The sequence below is a fragment of the Dermacentor andersoni genome, chromosome 4 (assembly GCF_023375885.2).
Source record: "Dermacentor andersoni chromosome 4, qqDerAnde1_hic_scaffold, whole genome shotgun sequence".
NCBI classification, from domain to species: domain Eukaryota; kingdom Metazoa; phylum Arthropoda; class Arachnida; order Ixodida; family Ixodidae; genus Dermacentor; species Dermacentor andersoni.
This window is the reverse complement of record NC_092817.1, coordinates 72795384-72801383: the sequence shown is the minus strand read 5'-3', so window position 1 is coordinate 72801383 and position 6000 is coordinate 72795384. Positions and strand designations below refer to the sequence as shown.

The 6000-nt window shown below is 45.9% G+C and overlaps 1 protein-coding gene across 8 annotated transcripts in view; it reads right to left on the bottom strand.

Annotated features, from left to right (window-relative positions):
• Positions 1-571: 571 nt before the first annotated feature.
• LOC126536294 (uncharacterized) overlaps positions 572-6000 on the bottom strand; it is a 151192-nt gene continuing 145763 nt past the window's right edge. For all 8 annotated transcript variants that reach the window (XM_055073925.2, XM_055073931.2, XM_055073928.2 and 5 more), the window contains one exon: positions 572-1688. The gene's annotated coding sequence lies outside the window, so the exon portion shown is untranslated. The remainder of the gene's footprint in view (positions 1689-6000) is intronic.

Genomic DNA, 6000 nt, shown 5'->3' with positions numbered 1-6000 from the left:
GCATGATGTCACCCTCGTTGGTGATGACGGCTAACACCTACACAGGCAAAGAAAATTGCCACAGATGCCACATCACCACCAGAACATATCAGTTCTGTCAGCACCTTGTAAACAAAAGACTTCACTATGTCCAGAAAAGTGGCAATTCCCAATTCGCTGGGTGTGCAGCCAAGATGACGAGGACTGCATGGTGTTTCACTTCCTGCGTCAACCTGCATGCTTCCATCTTTGAACAAACTGCGCAGTATGAATGATAAGGGGTCAACCAACAAGAAGCTGCACGCCTAAATAGATATGATGAGCCTGCTGGTGTCTATGGTAATAAGGAATCGTGTTATCAAGTACCTCATGCACCCAGTATGTAGTTTTTTAAACCATGTAGAGATAGATTTGTTTCGACAATTAAAGTAACTGCACATAATTGTTTGGCACCCTACAGACAAACAAAATTTGCTTCACTATTTATCTAACGGGCCACACTTTTCCTTTTCATTGGTTTTGCAATTGCAATTCCACTAGATGTGCCATACAAGTGGACTGTTTTACAAAAACCATAACACATCACACATGCTGCGATCAACAGAAGTCTTTAATTATGTCAACTAAATAAACTTTGCATCAATGTGAACAACAAATCATCAGACTTCTGGGGAAAATAATAGTGAGAGGAGACATGCTAATAACATGTGCTTAATGAAGAAAAGGAAGAGAGGGAGAGTGATAGAAGCAACCTGATCTTTATGCAGGTGCTTCTTACTTGCCTTTGTACTCTTAAACAGACTTACTCATGGCTACAAATGTGGCCAGGAAAAAAAAAGAATGTCTGACCTTTATTTGTATCATGTGGAAAGCTTCACACTTCAAATACCCCACATGAGCATTAGTTCAAGTAACATTTCTTGAATGTGTTGCCCCTACCACATCACTTCAAAGAAACCTTCCACTAGCAGTTTTGTCAGCATATCACAAATTCCCGCATCCTGTCGTCAGAGCAACAAAGACAGGGCAGGAAGTTACCATCGATATATTACTGCTCAATACAGACAAAACTCAACAAATACAGTAATGCTGGCACTGCCTCCTCTTGTCAGACTAAGGGGACGGGAAAAAAATTTTACAAAATGGGAATGTGTCATTATATTACTATGGAAATGCTGCGGGGGAAGAAATCTTGCTGAAAAACAAAAATTAAGCAAGACAAGCCCTGGAAATGCATTCATGGGGACATGGAGACCCTGTGAGTGCTCATACACTGTGAAGCAACTGAAGTTGTGACCCTATATGAAAAATGGATGAATACCACAACAATACTGAAGTCTCAAAACGTAACAGGAGCAAAGCAACAAGCCCGCCACAAGGGCTAAAACGACAATGTGGCTATAACTGATGACTATGGCGAAGATCTGTCTTCGACCTCATGTATTCAGCGAGACACCACCCTTCGATTCTGGGTAAAGAGTCTCATTACTCACTCGCCAGCTCTCATGCACAGTGCAAAAAAAAAGGAGAGAGAGGAAGACGAAACAATGCCTATTTAAACACATACATGCATGCACACACAGAAGAAAGAGAAAGAAATAAACTGGCAGAATGACATAGGAAAAAAGAAAAGTCAGCTTCTTGAGTCTTTCTTGTCCAGGCCTGCCAAGCTTCACGTTGATTCAATGGCTTGCCCTTCTTTGCATAATCTGGCAATGAAGAAGAGAGAAACATTTGCAGAAACCTTTAAATACACTCATGTTTCCTGCGTATTCAAATTAGTCAAGACTGAGAAGTAACAGTCGACTTCCCTTACCTGAACTCCGGGTAATTAAATTTTTCTTTTATTATTCAATCCTAGCCAAAGGTCCTGCCTGGCCTGCGACCATTATTTCAGCCCTGATATTGTCTCTCACCAGATAATTCAAACTTGTCTGTATAATTCACATAAGCCTGACCAGTATTTGCAGCGTCGGTCTTGGCAGTACCAGGGGACAGTGAATGTATTGAAGACATATCTCCTGCCAGAAATGCTGATTTTCATCCAGCTCTGGGAAGCTATTCAAATGAAAACGGTAACCTACAATTAGCAACTACACTTAAAGCTCGTTATAATGAAGTCGAAAGGGCACTAAATTTTTTCGTTATAAGCATTAGTTCGTTATAGCCACTGACTAATAATTTGAGACTAATTTATTGCACACAAGCGTGCACTTACTACAAGTAAGCCATCACCGAGGTATCAGCTCCTGTCGCGGCCAAGTGGCTGCATCCACGGCAAGTGCTAATCGTCCTTACCGATATCGCACACAGGGAGAAACTGGAATCAAACACATAAGAACTGATTTTATTGCCTTCCCTGTCGATGGCGCGAACTTTTCATGTTGACAGAGCAAAATATTCGGTTATGCTTCGCTGCTGTGTTTTCCTTAACCGAAGGACAGTCTTCTTAGCAGCAGCAGCTACCTCAAGCCGATCTGCACCGTCTCGTGGCCGCTGAAGTAGCGGCGCAGCAGGTCCACCGCGTCCAGCGCCTGGGACGATGTCGGTACGTCGTAAGCACAGGGCGGAGTGTCGTTGTCCCCTGCGGCACCTTCATCGTCGCTTCCTTCGTGCTCCCGGGCAGCAAGCACAAAGTCGTCGTCTGTCAGCTCCTCCGTTGCCAGAACGACGCCATCCACGCTCACATAGTTGCAGAAGGTTTCACCTTCACACACGACACTGGCATCGTGGAGCGCCCTTTATGATGCTAAAGCTTCGTCTGATACAGCGGCAACACTGGGTAAGGCTATTCGGTCCATTGAGTCGTCGGTGTCAGGGTTGCTTTCGTTGGCAGCAAATTATACACGTCAAAAGCAGTTGGCGATGGTGCTGGTTGTCACATCCATCCATGCCGCATTAAGCATCTCTATTGCCATATACAAATCGACCTTCGTGTCACGGTTCAACTGCATGTTTAACACAAGTCGGCCTATCACCCGCTTCCGGTATCCAGCCTTAAATGACATTATCAAGCCTTGATCAAAGAGCTGTATCATTGCCGTGCAGTTCGGGGGCAAGAACGGAAGTGCGATGTTCGTCAGCGTAGTAGTGGTGTGGTGGGCAGCACAGTTGTCCAAGAAAAGGCATATCTTGCAATTATTCCTCAACTTCTCGTCCCAGTCACGCAGCCATCCCGCAAAAATTTCCCTCGTCATCCAGGCTTTCCGGTTTGATAAGTACTGCGGTTGAAGTTGCCTCTTTCCTTTAAAGCATCGTGGCGACGCGCTTTTTCCTATCACCAAAGGTAGCATCTTCTCCGATTCGTCCATGTTCGCACAAAGTAGCACAGTTACGCGGACCTTACTACGTTTCCTACCGCGACAGAGCTCACCCTTTAATGATAGGGTCTTCAGTGGTAACATTTGGTAGAAGAGAGCTGTTTCGTCAGCGTTCAACACATCTTTCTCTTCATACTTTTCAAGGAGAGGACCACCGCTCGCTTTCACCCACGTCATTGCTGTTTCATTGTCGACGGCCTGGGACTCGCCAGTGACGACCCTGCCAATGATATCGCGGCGCACCTTAAAACGCTGCAGCCAGCCATCGCTTGCAACGAAGCTGTCGCAGCCCATGATGCAAGCAAAGCCCCTCGCTTCTCTCTGGAGCAGTGCCCCACTCATGGGCAAATTAGCAGCCCTTGCATTCAAAAACCACTTGAACAACGCCTCTTCCACAGCTTCAAAGGCAGGAGACCGCAGCTTCTTCCGGCTACCTTTCATGCCACGTGCGCCACCGCCAGTGATGACTTCTTTGCTGCTGAGGATTGTAGAAAGGGTACTCGGCACGATGCCGAACTCCTTGGCCACTTGAGTTTTCTTCGTGCCTGACGCAACAGCCATAATTGTGGCTGCAGCTGCTGCTGCTGCTATTCTTTTCTCTGTCGTGGAACTGGCGACACGGTGGAAAAAGCACTGACGGACAGTGTACAGAACAATGCAAACAAAGGTGCACGGCACTCGGCTGGCAGTGCGCACTGCACGCAACGGACGGAGTGGCTTGGCCAGCTTGGCTTGGCTTGGAGCATTGCTGGATGATGAGGGGCCGCCGCAGGAGATTTGAACTGCCGCATCGGAGGGCCGCAATGCGTCACACAATTTAAGAAATCTATATGTTGTGTACAAAGTGGCTTGTTAGGTGCGATTTCGAAATGAAGATTTTTCGTTATATCCGTTGATCAATGAATATTTTTTCATTAACCCTTTGACGGTTTTTGCCGTACATGTACGGCGGCGGTTTTCTGTCCCGCAAGGTCTTTGCCGTACGGGTACGGTTTCGATCCTCCGTTTGAAATTTCGCGCCATAATGACGATACAGGCTTACTGGGAGGTGCTGCCACCTCTTAGGACTTACAAGAAGCGTTTGAAATTTGTGCTACCTTCTTGGGGAGATAAACAGAACTGACTTCTAGCTTCAGCGTGTCGCGCAGACTGCGGCAACACCCCTTTTGCGGTTTCGCCGCGTGATCGCAACGGAGGCGCGCGAAACGTCATTTTTCTCTTTGTCGGCACTCTCTTGCAGATGCGGTGGAAGTTGATTTCTATCTTGATTGGCGCTGCTCTTAGCTAGTTTGTAATCGCCACTCGCGAGGTATTCTCGCTCTCAGCGGCAACGTGCTTTCGGTTCCGCCGCAACGGAGGCACGCGAAACGTGATTTTTATCTTTGTCGGCACGCTATCGCAGGGGCGGCGGAAGTTGATTTCTATCTTGATTGGCACTGCTCTTAGCTCGTATATCACCGCCGCTCATGAGGTATTCTCGCTCCCTGCGGCTGTGCGGAGACTCGTGTTTCAAGGAGTACCACACTCTGAAATACTATTGAACATTTTGCAGTTCTGAGTGATGCCGACACCAAAATACTGTTCCTAATTTTTTTTTACTATTTATTCCCGACTTTATACATCTTGTACATTCAAGATCCGCAATAAACTAATTTGACCACCCGGGAAAGTTTTCTTCAAAATAATTCAACCCTCAAAGGGTTAAAACGAAATTTTACATGCATGGGTTTCTATGGGGACTTTCAACGGGAATAACAATTCTTTCATTATATCCATTATTTCATGATAAGCCGTTTCAATATAACGAGATTTAAGTGTACCATATTTATCAGATACTAGGTCTATAGACGTTTTTATCGGGGAGAGCAAGAACTTCCTCTCTTGACTGTGCTGTGGGGGTACAAAGGAACATGCAGCAGCATCTACAATGATTTTGCACAAGGGTTCACATGCGGAGAGCACAGCCCAGAGAGCATTATGGCGAGGCCCAGGGCGATCTTGTTGAAGAAGTGCAATAAAGTGCACTTTTTCCCAAGAAAATTTGCAGCATCAGCAATAGCCTACCACCAATGCCAGTGTCATCACATGATGACAGCACCTTTTGCACAGAATAGCACTGATGACACTTTAAACCTTTAATTATGAAAGCTCATTTAAATGATGAGTGTCTCTACATGCTAAGCTAGAGGCAATTAAGTCGCATGACATATATTCGGTACTCCAGAGACATATAGTGAATGAAATAGTGAAGTGGTTAGTCTAGATGTGGGCCACCACTACCTTGTTTGCTATGGTTGTGGAGTCATTCTAAAAATGATGAGCATCAAACACAATGAACCATAACCTGCTGTGGTTGCTCCGTGGCTATGTTGTTGGGCTGCTGAGCACGAGGTCGCGGGATCGAATCCCGGCCACGGCGGCCACATTTCGATGGGGGCGAAATGCGAAAACACCCGTGTGCTTAGATTTAGGTGCACGTTAAAGAACCCCAGGTGGTCGAAATTTCAGGAGTCCTCTACTACGGCGTGCCTCTTAATCAGAAAGTGGTTTTGGCACGTAAAATCCCATAATTTAATTTAATTTTAACAATGGGCCACACTGAGGATGACATGCTGTGGTTCACTGACAGTGATGAAGAGCTGTACGAGTGACAATGATGGAAATTTAAGTGCAAATACACCACCATTCTGTGAAGGTAGAC